This window comes from Periplaneta americana, chromosome 3 (genome assembly GCF_040183065.1).
Source record: "Periplaneta americana isolate PAMFEO1 chromosome 3, P.americana_PAMFEO1_priV1, whole genome shotgun sequence".
Classification (NCBI taxonomy): Eukaryota; Metazoa; Arthropoda; class Insecta; order Blattodea; family Blattidae; genus Periplaneta; species Periplaneta americana.
In genome coordinates this window covers 21,958,275-21,972,874 of record NC_091119.1, presented here as the reverse complement: position 1 = coordinate 21,972,874, position 14,600 = coordinate 21,958,275, and the positions used below count along the sequence as shown (strand labels likewise).

The window sequence follows — 14,600 nt, the reverse complement described above, 5'->3', positions numbered from 1 at the left end:
AATTTTCTTTTTATTTTTTAATTCTGAAAAATAAATTTTATATTTTCTAAACTTCGAAAAAAAATTTGAATTATTAAATTTTGAAAAAAAAATTATGAAATTTGAATTTTTAAATTTTCAAAAAAAAAAAATTTTTTGATTTTTTTAAATAAAAAAAGTTTTTTTTAATTTTTAAATTTGGAAAATAAAATGTTTTTTAAATTTTAAATAACCAAATTTTTTGAAGTTTCAAATTTTGAAAAAAAATTTTTTGAATTTTTAAATTTTGAAAATAAAATTTTTTGAATTTTGAAAGTAGGAAATTTTTTTGAATTTTGAAATTTGGAAATTAAAATTTTGAAGAAAATTTTGAATTTTTAAATTTTGAAAAAAAAAATTTTGGATTTTTAAATTTTCAAAACAAAAATTTTTTAATTTTTTAATTCTGTAAAAGAAATTTTGAATTTCTTTTTAAATTCGAAAAAAAAATAATTTTTAAATTTTGAATAAAAATGTGAATTTTTTATATTTTGAAAAAAAGTTTTGAATTTTTAAATTTTGAAAAAATTGAATTTTTTAAATTTTGAAAAAAAAACTTAATTTTTAAATTTTAAAACATTTGAATTTTTAAATTTTGAAAATAAAATTTTTTGAATTTTAAATTTTGAAATTTTGGAAAAATGTTTTTTTTCACTTTTTAAATTCGGAAAAGAAATTTATTAAGTTTGAAATTTGGAAAAACTCTTTTTTGAATTTTCAATTTCGAAATTAATATTTTGAAAAATATTTTGAATTTTTTAATTTTGAAAATTTTTTTTGAGTTTTAAAGTTATGAAAAAAATTTTGAATTTTGAAATTTGGGAAAATATTTTTTTTTGAATTTTCAAATTTCGAAATTAATATTTTGAAAAAAATTTTGAATTTTTTAATTTTGAAAAATTTTTTGAGTTTTAAAATTTTGAATAAAAAATTTAATTTTGAAATTTGGGAAAATTTTTTGAATTTTTAAAATTAAAAAAAATTTTTTTAATTATCAAAGTTTACAAAATTATTTTTGAATTTTTAAATTTGGAAAATAAAATATTTTTGAATTTTTAAATTCTGAAAAAATTTTTTTAAATGTTTAAATTTTCAAAAGAAAATTTTTGAATTTTGAAAGTTGGAAAATTTTTTTTTTAATTTTCAACAAAAAACAATTTTTTTCAAAATTTAAAAATTCAAAAATTTATTTTTCAAAATTGGAAGAATTTTTTTTCAAACTTTAACAATGGAAAAAATATTTTTTTGCAAGATTTAAATATACAAAAATTGTTTTTTCAAAATTAAAAAATTCAAAATCTTTTTTCAAAATTTAAAAATTAAAAAAATTTTCTTTCTCAAAATTTAAACATTCAAACCAATTTTTCTTCAAAATTTAGAAATTCAAAACTTTTTTTTTTCCAAATTTTTAATTCAATATATTTTTTTCTATATTTAAAAATACAAAATTTATTTTTCAGAATTAAAAAATTCAAAAACATTTTTTTTTATTTAAAAATTCAAAAAAAATTTTTTTCAAAATTTAAAATTTTAAAAAGCATTTCTGTTTTCCAAAATTCAAAATTTTTTCAAAATTAAATAATTCGAATTTATTTCAAAATTTAAAAATTCAATATTTAAAAATTTAAAAAATTTCGTTTTTCAAAATTTAAAATTTCAAAAACATTTTAGTTTCAAAATTTAAAAATGGGGAAAATTTTTTTTTCCAAATTTAAAAATTCAAAAATAATTTTTTGAAAATTTCATAATTCAATTTTTTTTCAAAATTTAAAAATTCAAAAATTTGTTTTCAAAATTTAAAAATTGGAAATATTTTTTCAAATTTTAAAAATTCAAAAAATATTTTTCTGCAAAATTTAAATATACTAAAATTGTTTTTTCAGAATTAATTTTTTTTCAAAATTTAAAAATTCAAAAAATTTCTTTTTTGAAAATTTAAAAATTAAAAAAATTTCAAAATTAAAAAATTCAAATTTTTTTCACAAATTTAAAAATTCAAAAAATTTCTTTTTTCAAAATTTAAAAATTCAAAAAGAATTTTTTTTCTAAATTTAAAAATTCAAATTTTTTTTTAAATTCAATAATTCAAAAATGCTTTTTCAAAATTTAACAATTAAAAGAAATTTTTCCAAATTTCAAAATTGAACAATTATTTTTTCCAAATTTAATTATTAAAAAAAATTTATTTTAGAAATTTCAAAATTCAAAAAAAAAATTTCAAAGTTTAAAAATTCTAAATTTTTTTTGCAAAATTAAAGAATTCAAATTTTTTTCATAATTTAAATTTCCAAATTTGAAAATTCAACAAAAATTTTTTCCAAATTTAATTCAAAAAAAATTTTTTTCCAAATTTCAAAATTCAAAAAGAAATTTTTTCATAATTTAAAAATTAAAAAAAAAATATTCAAAATTTAAAAATTCAAAAAAGATTTTTTTTTAATTTAATAATTTTTTTCAAAATTTAAAAAATTCACAAAATTTCTTTTTCAGAATTAAAAAAATAAAAACAAATTTTTGAAAATTTAAAAATTCATTTTTTTTCAAACTTTAAAAATTCAAAATTTTTTTTTAAATTTTAATTTCCAAATTTGAAAATTCAAAAAAATTTTTTTTTAAATTTCAAAAGGAATGATTTTTTTCAAACTTAAAATTCAAAAAAATTTTTTTCCCAAATTTCATAATTCAAAAAATATTTTTTCAAAATTTAAAAATTCAAAAAATTTTTTTTTTTAATTTTAAAAATTCAAATTTTTTTTCATAATTTAAAATTAAAAATTTTTTTTTCAAAATTTAAAAAAATTTTTTCAAAATTTAAAAATTCAAACCATTTTTTTTTTCAAAATTTAATAATTCAAAAAATTTTTTTCAATATTTAAAAATACAAAATTTCTTTTTCAGAATTAGAAAATTAAAAAAAAAATTTTTTGAAAATTTAAAAAATTCAAAAAATTTTTAAAAATTTAAATTTAAAAAATTGAAATTTTTTTTTCCAAATTTAAAAATTCAAAAATTTTTTTTTTCAAATTTTAAAAATTCAAAATTTAAAAACTGAAAAAATTTCGTTTTTCAAAATATAAATATCAAAAACATTTTAATTGGGAAAAAATTGTTTTCCAAATTTAAAAATTCAAAAATAATTTTTTGAAAATTTGATAATTCAAAATTTTTTTTTTTTAATTTAAAAATTCAAAAAAAAATATTTCAAAATTTAAAAATTCAATTTTTTTTTAATTTTAAAAATTCAAAACAATTTTTTTTCAAAATTTAAAAATTGGAAATTTTTTATTTTTCAAATTTTAAAAATTCAAAAAACATTTTTTGCAGCATTTAATAATTCAAATTTTTTTCTGTTCACTAGTATTCACCGCTAATATCGGGAAAATCCTCCGCACTTCTTTTCAGCCCCATTTTTCGTGTACCTAAAATATTTCAGCCTCTAATTCCGGGAATAATGGCGATAGCGTGGAATGTGATGGGGTCCTGTATTCCCCCTTGACTTACATCTTACACGATTGCCTCAACATGGGAATCGCGAACACAAACTGATTTTCGAGAAAAAATGAGAAAGGTTTAGACCACCCTTCCGCCGACATTCTAGCCGCCATACCTCCGCAGTACGTGTACTGAGGACAAAGCCGACGAGTGCGTTGAATAGTGCTCCTCGAACTCTATCTTCAGTGTAAACGACAACTCTCTATCCCGGTGCGTTTGGACGGGAGAGGCCGGCAAATTGTCAAAAAATGGTCATTTTGACCTTCCATAACGAAAATTTCTCCACACAAGGAGAACGACGCGGCGCAGAGGCCCGTCCTTTTAACTGTAGCATCCCAGCATGATGTTTATTGATGAAGTCTTTCAGTTAGACCTGAGTACGTCCAATGAAGATGAGATTTTTTTAAGGGAATATTTTGCCAGAAATAAAAGATTTTTAAAAGGAACTACTCTGTGTGAGATAAAGCAAAACTGAGCGAGCCCGTAGTAGCCAAATGTGCATGGACTATACTTTGTTCTTCTAAGTGTATTACGCATTTTACAGGGACACCAAAGATGTCAACGTGTACCCGGCAGACCCTGTTTCCCCGTCTGGAACCAAGAAGAGGTCCGTCAATGTCCTGAGTAGCCTACTGCATCCACCAGCACTGACCAAGGAGGCCCGGCAACGCTAGAGATGACCCCAGTTGCCGACATAGACACATCGCAGGTTGCAACTGCAAGCGCAACATTCTTGAGGCATTGTGTGACTTCCTTGTTCAATATTTTAAGTTCAAGTTTTGTCTCATGGAACTAGTGTGCGACGTTTGCAGACGGAACTGAGAGCAGCAAATTTATTATTTTTTTTATGCTCGACCATGCCAAAATGTAGTAATTATACACCAGGTAGCAGCCCTTTAACGGACCTCACTAAAGTACACCTACTCATTAAAGTTCAGGTGTTCCACCAATCAGAAAACATCATTGTAGCAATATGAAAGCGCAAGTATCGATTATTCTGGGATATGCAATGGAAAGACAACTAGCGAAACTGGAAATCCAGTACTGTCGCAGAAGCTTATGCTCTGTTACTATAATAATTAGCGTTAATTATAAATAATATTCAAATAAATTCCATTTGTCATCTCGTTTTTCAATATGTAAATCAATTTCAAGGTTACATCAAGATTAATGTTTATTTTACTCTCTAGATTATATCAAGGTCAATGACATTTGTTTCTCAGAAAAAAATTAATACTTTCGCGTCTGCGCACATCTCACAATTTACGAGATATTGCAGAAGGTCAGTTCCGCTCCCCAGTCAGATAAGAATAACATGAATACTTATGAATAATTTCAAGTTAGAAATATGTCGAGCATAAAAAGTCGTATGAAACTTGCCTATAATGGTAATTAAGACGCGAGTATGTTTATGAAACGAGCGCAAGCGAGTTTCATAATTTTCATACGGGCATTCGTTGCATAATGTACTATTTAATATGTATATTGAATGAAAATATAGGCGAAAAGCCGATAATGTATTGTAATCCAGTATAATATTAAATGTCATTGAGTTTTTTATCTCCATACTATCACTTGCGTTTCTTTTCTTTATGTTTTAAACAGAGGTTCCTCAGCTGATGCCATTTGTTAAGCCAGGAGTTAACCAACAGTCTAGTATATACAGTCACGAAGCTTGTGTTGTGAGGGTGCTAGGAACAATACACTGTGCCAGTACTATTTCGCATTGTCTGTAATGAGGCGATATTAGCGATCCTAGTGCTTAGCAACTATCTATGGATGCATATTTACTACGTATTGAGCTTCGTGACTGTATACACTAGTCTGTGGTTAAACTATGCGTTATGCCATAAACCTACAAATGATGAATCATGAAGCATTAAGTAACAGAACCGTGTATTTGGTAAAAGCAAGATCCGATTCAAAATCTCTCAATTAGTAACTTTACATAATAGGACGGAAGTGAGGATAGAGACCGCGATATCTCGACAGAAGGTGGGTAGTCAGTCAGAGAGTTAGGAGACAGCCAGTCAGTTCGATTGTCAGAAAGCCGGACTTCGAGACAAGGCAGTAACAATGGCATCAGGCGTGGACGTAAAGTCACCAATGAATATAGGCATCAAGCCAACAATTACCTGTGAGTAGAAATTATCATAATTTCATGTATTTCAAGTTCCAGCCTTACAGTTTAAATAAATCTTGTGTGAACTAAACTTCAGTTTCTAATAAATTATGAATAACCTCAAAATATTTACCAAGTAGAAATCCTCATCTTAATCCTTAACCGTGTCAGAATCCTGTAGGATAACATGAGTATAACAGGTATATAATCAGAGATAATAAACGTAGCTGCTAAACACTCGATCCCCATCCCCCTCCACGTGGGAGGAGCGCACGAACAAATAATGACCAAACAAATCGAACAAATCCGTTGCACTTATCTTTGCCTCACTCTTTTCTTGCCAAACTAAAAAGCATCAGTCTCTAATATCCGTAAATAATGGCGTTATCCGCATTAGGATGCGGTTTAGTATGCCCTCTTGACACAGCTAGGACACCCCAGCATCAAATTGTGAACCCGAACAAAACTTGATTTTCGACAATAAAGTAACAACTCAGTCACTAATCTCTGGAAATAAAGGCGAAACCGAGGGGGGGGGAAGATAGATAAGATAGAACAGAATAGATAGATAAGATAGAACATAATAGATAGATGAGATACAACATAATAGATAGATGAGATAGAACAGAATAGATAGATAAGATAGAACATAATAGATAGATAAGATAGAACAGAATAGATAGATAAGATAGAACATAATAGATAGATGAGATAGAACAGAATAGATAGATAAGATAGAAAAGAATAGATAGATAAGATAGAACATAATAGATAGATGAGATAGAACAGAATAGATAGATAAGATAGAAAAGAATAGATAGATAAGATAGAACATAATAGATAGATGAGATAGAACAGAATAGATAGATAAGATAGAAAAGAATAGATAGATAAGATAGAACATAATAGATAGATGAGATAGAACAGAATAGATAGATAAGATAAAACATAATAGATAGATTAGATAGAACAGAATAGATAGATAAGATGGAACAAAATACATAGATAAGATAGGACAGATTAGAAAGATAGGATAGAACAGAAGAGATAGATAAGATAGAACAGAATAGATAAGATAGAACTGGATAAGTAGGATAGAACAGGATAGGTAACATAGACCAGGATAGGCAAGATAGAACAGAAAAGATAAGATAGAAAAGACTAGGTAAGACAGAATAGAATATGTAAGATAGAATAGAATAGAATAGATAGATAAGATAGAACATTATAGATAGATAACATAGAACAGAACAGATAGATAAGCCAGAACAGAATAGATAGATCAGACAGAACAGAATAGATAGATAAGATAGAACAGAATAGATAGATAACATAGAACAGAAGAGATAGATGAGCTAGAACAGACTAGATAGATAAGATAGAACAGCATAGATAGATAAGATAGAACAGAAGAGATAGATAAGATTAAACAAAATAGATAGATAAGATTAAACAGAATAGATAGATAAGATTAAACAGAATATAGGTAAGATGGAACAGAAGAGATAGATAAGATAAAACAGAATAGATAGACAAGATAGAACAAAATAGATACATAGCATAGAACAGAATAGATAAATAAGATAGAGCAGAATAGATAGATAAGATAGAACAGAATAGTTAGATAAGATTAAACAGAACACATAGATAAGATTAAACAGAATAGATAGACAAGATAGAACAGAATAGATAGATAAGATAGAACAGAAGAGATAGATAAGATAGAACAGAATACATAGGTAAGATTAAACAGAATAGATAGATAAGTCAGAAAAGAATAGATAGATAAGATAAACCAGAATAGACAGATAAGATTAAACAGAATAGATAGACAAGATAGATGAGAATAGAAAAGATAAAACAGAATAGATAGATAAGATTAAACAGAATATATAGATAAGATTCAATCAGAAGAGATAGATAAGATAGAACAGAATAGATAGATAAGATTAAACAGAATAGATAGATAAGATAAAACAGAATAGATAGACAAGATAGATCAGAATAGATAGGATAGAACAGAATAGATAATATAGAACAGAATAGATATACAAGATAGAACAGAATAGATAGATAAGACAGAATAGAATAGAATAGATAGATAAGATAGTATAAAACAGATAGATAAGGTAGATCAGATTAGATAGATAAGGTAGAACAGAATAAATAGATGAAATAAAAGAGAAGAGATAGATGAGATAGAACAGAATAGATAGATGAAACAGAACAGAATAGATAGATGAGATAGAACAGGATAGCTAGATAAGATTAAACAGAATAGATAAAATAAAACAGAATAGATAGATATGACAGAACAGAACAGATAGATAAGACAGAACAGGATACCTAAATAAGATTAAACAATATAGATAGACAAGGTAGAACAGAATAGATAGATAAGAAAGAACAGAATAGATAGATAAAATAGAACGGAATAGATAAGATAGAACAGAATATAGATAAGATGGAACGGAATATATAAATAAGATAGGACAGAATAGATAGATAAGGACAGAATGGGCAGATAAGATAAAACAGAATAGTTAGATAAGATAGAACAGAATAGATTGATAAGAGAGAACAGAACATATAGATAAGACAGAACAGAATAGATAGATAAGATAGAACAGAATAGATAGTTAGGATAGAACAGGATAGGTAGTTTAAAACAGGATAGGTAACAGAACAGGATAGGTAAGATAGAACAGATAAGATAGATAGAACAGATAAGATAGATAGACAAGATAGAACAGAATAGATAGATAAGACAGAACAGAATAGATAGATAATATAGAAGAGAATAGATAAGATGGAACAGAATAGATAGGATAAAACAGAATAGATAGATAAGACAGAACAGAATAGATAGATAAAATACACCAGAATTGATAGATAAGATAGAACAGAATATAGATAAGATGGAACAGAATAGATAGATAAGATAGGACAGAAGAGATAGATAAGATAGGGCAGAATGGACAGATAAGATAAAACAGAATAGATAGATAAGATAGAACAGAATAGACAGATAAGAGAACACAGAACAGATAGATAAGATAGAACAGAATAGGTAGATAAGATAGAACAGAATAGATAGTTAAGATAGAACAGGATAAGTAGTTTAGAACAGGATAGGTAACAGAACAGGATTGGTAAGATAGAATAGATAAGATAGAACAGATATGATAGAACAGATAAGATAGATAGACAAGATAGAACAGAATAGATAGATAAGACAGAACAGAATAGATAGATAATATAGAACAGAATAGATAGATAAGATGGAACAGAAGAGATAGATAAGATAAAACAGAATAGATACATAAGACAGAACAGAATAGATACATAACATAGAACAGAATAGATAAATAAGATAGAGCAGAATAGATAGATAAGATAAACAGAATGTATAGATAAGATAAAACAGAATATGTAGATAAGATAGAAGAGAATAGATAGATGGGACAGAACAGAATAGATAAATAAGATAGAGCAGAATAGATAAGATAGAACAGAATATATAGATAAGATAAAACAGAATACATAGATAAGATAGAACAGAATAGATAGATAAGATGAAACAGAATAGATAGATAATATAAAACAGTATAGATAGATAAGATGGAACAGAATAAATATATAAGATAGAACAGAATAGATAGATAAGATGGAACAGAATAGATAGATAACATAAAAGAGAATAGATGGAGAAGATAGAACAGAATAGACAGATAAGATAGAACAGTATAGATGGATAAGATAGAACAGAATAGATAAATAAGATAGAACAGAATAGATAGATAAGACAATACAGAATAGATAGATAAGATAGAACAGAATACATAGATAAGATGGAACAGAATAGATAGATAAGATAGAGCAGAAAAGAGAGATAAGATGGAACAGAAGAGATAGATAAGATAAAACAGTATAGATAAGATAGAACAGAATAGATAGATAAGATGGAAGAGAATAGATAGATAAGATAGAACAGAAGAAATAGATAAGATTTTTTGGATTCAAACAGTTTTTGAAAATATTGTTCACTGAAAATTTCAAAATTTCCTTATAGTTAAAAAAAAAAATATTGAAAATTTTGGAATTATTAAAATTTGTGAATTTTTTAAAAAAAATTATGAACCTGCATTTTTTTATTGTTAAATTTGATTTTCTTTAATTCTGGAAATTTAAGAAAAATTTTTTCAGTTAAATTGTTTTTTGGTTTACAAAATTTGAATTAATTTTTTATTTTAATTTTTATTTTAAAAAATTTAATTAGAAAAAAATATTTTTTGAATTACTAAAACTTTTTTCATTTCAAAAAAGCATTTATGAATTTAAAAACAAATATTCAAAAATAAAAATTAAAGATTTTGAAATAAATTTTTTTTAATTAAAAAATTATTCGAAATTTAGTATTTTCTATAATTAAAAAAGAAACAAAAATTGAATTAACAAAATTCAACAACAAATTTTACTTATTTACCTATTGAGAAAGAGAGAGAGGGAGAGAGAGAGAGAGAAATAATCCAGAACAGAATAGACAGATAAGATAAAACAGAATAGATAGATAAGATAGAACAGAATAGATAGATAATATTAAACAGAATAGATAGATGAGATAGAACAGAATAGATAGATGAGATTAAACAGAATAGATAGATAAGATAGAACAGAATAGATAGATAAGATTAAACAGAATAGATAGATAAGAGAGAACAGAATAGATACATAAGATTAAACAGAATAGATAGATGAGATTAAACAGAATAGATAGATAAGATAGAATAGAATTGATAGATAATATCAAACAGAATAGATAGATAAGATAGAGCAGAATAAATACATAATACAGAATAGAATAGATAGATAAAATAGAACAGAATAGATAGATAAGATAGAACAGAATATAGATAAGATGGAACAGAATAGATAGATAAGATAGGACAGAATAGATAGATAAGATAGGACAGAATGGACAGATAAGATAAAACAGAGTAGATAGATAAGATAGAACAGAATAGATAGATAAGAGAGAACAGAACAGATAGATAAGACAGAACAGAATAGATAGATAAGATAGAACAGAATAGATAGTTAAGATAGAACAGGATAGGTAGTTTAGAACAGAATAAGTAACAGAATAGGATAGGTAAGATAGAGCAGATAAGATAGATAGAACAGAATAGATAGATAAGACAGAACAGAATAGATAGATAAGATGGAACGGAAGAGATATACAGGATAAAACAGAATAGATAGATAAGACAGAGCAGAAAAGATAGATAAGATGGAACAGAAGAGATAGATAAGATAAAACAGAATAGATAAGATAGAACAGAATAGATAAATAAGATAGAGCAGAATAGATAGATAAGATAAACAGAATGTATAGATAAGATAAAACAGAATATATAGATAAGATAAAACAGAATACATAGATAAGATAGAAGAGAATAGATAGATAAGATAAAACAGAATAGATAGATAATATAAAACAGAATAGATAGATAAGATAGAACAGAATAGATAGATAAGATAGAACAGAATAGATAGACAAGATAGAATATATAGATAAGACAGAACAGAATAGATAGATAAGGTAGAACAGAATAGAAAGATAAAATAAAAGAGAAGAGATAGATGAGATAGAACAGAATAGATAAGATTAACCAGAATAGATACATAAGATAGAACGGAATAGAAAGATGAAACATACCAGAATAGATAGATAAGATAGAACAGAACAGATAAGATTAAACAGAATAGAAATGATAAGATAAAACAGAATAGGTAGATAAGACAGAACAGAACAGATAGATAAGACAGAACAGAATAGATAGATGAGATTAAACAGAATAGATAGATAAAGTAGAACTGAATGGACAGATAAGTTAAAACAGAATAGACAGATAAAATAGAACAGAATAGATAAGATAGAACAAAATAGATAGATAAGATAGAACAGAATAGATGGATAAGATAGAACAGAATAGATAGATAAGCCAGAACAGAATAGATAAGATAGAACAGAATAGATAGTTAAGATAGAACAGAATAGATAGATGAGATAGAACAGAATAGATAGATAAGATATAACAGAATAGATAGATAAGATTAAACAAAATAGATAGATAAGATTAAACAATAGATAGATAAGATTAAACAGAATATAGGTAAGATGGAACAGAAGAGATAGATAAGATAAAACAGAATAGATAGATAAGATAGAACAGAATAGATACATAGCATAGAACAGAATAGATAAATAAGATAGAGCAGAATAGTTAGATAAGATAGAACAGAATAGTTAGATAAGATAAAACAGAATATATAGATAAGATAGAAGAGAATAGATAAGATAAAACAGAATACATAGATAAGATAGAACAGAATAGATAGGTAAGATGAAACAGAATAGATAGATAATATAAAACAGAATAGATAGATAAGATGGAACAATATAATTGGATAAGATAGAACAGAATAGATAGATAAGATGGAACAGAATAGATAGATAAGATAAAAGAGAATAGATAGAGAAGATAGAACAGAATAGACAGATAAGATAGAACAGAATAGATAGATAAGATAGAACACAATAGATAAATAAGATAGAACAGAATAGATTTATAAGACAATACAGAATAGATAGATAAGGTAGAACAGAATAGATAGATAAGATGGAACAGAATACATAGATAAGATAGAGCAGAAAAGAGATAAGATGGAACAGAAGAGATACATAATATAAAACAGTATAGATAAGATAGAACAGAATAGATAGATAAGATGGAAGAGAATAGATAGATAAGATAGAACAGAAGAAATAGATAACATTTTTTGGATTTAAAAATTTTTTGAAAATATTGTTCACTGAAAATTTCAAAATTTCCTAATAGTTAAAAAAAAAAAAACATTGAAAATTTTGGAATTATTAAAATTTGTGAATTTTTTTTTTAAATTATGAACCTGCATTTTTTTATTGTTAAATTTGATTTTCTTTAATTCTGGAAATTTAAGAAAAATTTTTTCAGTTAAATTGTTTTTTGGTTTACAAAATTTGAATTAATTTTTTATTTTAATTTTTATTTACAAAAATTTAATAAGAAAAAAATATATATTTTTTGAATTATTAAACCTTTTTTCATTTCAAGAAAGCATTTATGAATTTAAAAACCAAATTTTGAAAAATATAAAAAAAAAGATTTTGAAATAATTTTTTTTTTTAATTTAAAACATAATTTGAAATTTAGTATTTTCTTTAATTAAAAAAGAAACAAAAATTGAATTAAAAAAATTCAACTACAAATTTTACGTATTTACCTATTGAGAGAGAGAGAGGGAGAGAGAGAGAGAAATAATCCAGAACAGAATAGACAGATAAGATAAAACAGAATAGATAAGATAGAAGAGAATAGATAGATAAGAGAGAAAAGAATAGATAGATATGATAGAATAGAATAGATAGATAAGATAGAACAGAATAGATAGATAAGATAGAACACAATAGATAAGATTAAACAGGATAGATAGATAAGATTAAACAGAATAGATAGATGAGATTAAACAGAATATATAGATGACATTAAACAGAATAGATAAGATAGAACAGAATAGATAGATAAGATAGAAAAGAATAGATAGATAATATAAAAAAGAATAGATAGATAAGATAGAATAGAACAGATAGATAACATAGAACAGAATAGATAAGATAGAACAGAATAGATAAGATTAAACAGGATAGATAAGATTAAACAGAATAGATAGATGAGATTAAACAGAATAGATAGATAAGATAGAACAGAATAGATAGATAATATTAAACAGAATAGATAGATGAGATAGAACAGAATACATACATAAGACAGAATAGAATAGATAGATAAGATAGAACAGAAAAGATAGGCAAGGTGGAACAGAATAGATAGGTAAAATAAAAGACAAGAGATAGATGAGATAACACCGAATAGATAAGATTAAACAGAATAGATAACATAGAACAGAATAGATAAGATTAAACAGAATAAATAGATAAGATAAAACAGAATAGATAGATAAGACAACAGAACAGATAGATAAGATTAAATAGAATAGATAAGATAGAACGGAATAGATAGATAAGATTAAAAAGAATAGATAGATGAGATTAAACACAATAGATAGATATAGATAAGATAGAACAGAATAGATAGATAAGAAAGAACAGAATAGATAGATAAGACAAAACAATATATAGATAAGATAGAACAAAATAGAAAGATGAAACAGACCAGAATAGATAGAAAGGATAGAACAGAATAGATATGTTTAAACAGAATAGAAAGGATAAGATAAAACAAAATAGGTAGATAAGACAGAACAGAACAGATAGATGAGACAGAACTGAATAGATAGATGAGATTAAACAGAATAGATAGATAAGGTAGAACTGAATAGACAGATAAGTTCAAACAGAATAGATAGATAAAATAGAACAGAATAGATAAGATAGAACAGAATAGATAGATAAGATAGAACAGAATAGATGGATAAGATAGAACAGAATAGATAGATAAACCAGAACAGAATAGATAGATAAGACAGAACAGAATAGATAGATAAGCCAGAACAGAATAGATAAGATAGAACAGAATATATAGATAAGATAGAACAGAATAGATCAGATAGAAAAGAATAGATAAGATAGAACGGAATAGATATATAAGATTACACAGAAAAGATAGATATAGATAAGATAGAACAGAATAGATAGATTAGATAGAACAGAATAGATAGATAAGATAGAACAGAATAGATAGACAAGATAGAACAAAATAGATAAGACAGAACAGAATAGATAGATAAGATAGAACAGAATAGATAGATAAGATAGAACAGAATAGATAGATAAGATAGAATAGAATAGATAGATAAGATAGAACAGAATAAATAGATTAGATTTTTTAGAATTAAAAAATTTGTG

The 14,600-nt window shown here is 24.9% G+C and overlaps 1 long non-coding RNA gene across 1 annotated transcript in view; it reads left to right on the top strand.

Annotated features, from left to right (window-relative positions):
• The window catches only part of LOC138695847 (uncharacterized), a 115,783-nt gene extending 110,077 nt beyond the window's left edge, over nt 1-5,706 (top strand). The window contains exon 4 of the long non-coding RNA XR_011331199.1: nt 4,055-5,706. This is a non-coding gene — a long non-coding RNA (uncharacterized lncRNA). The remainder of the gene's footprint in view (nt 1-4,054) is intronic.
• Nucleotides 5,707-14,600: the final 8,894 nt, after the last annotated feature.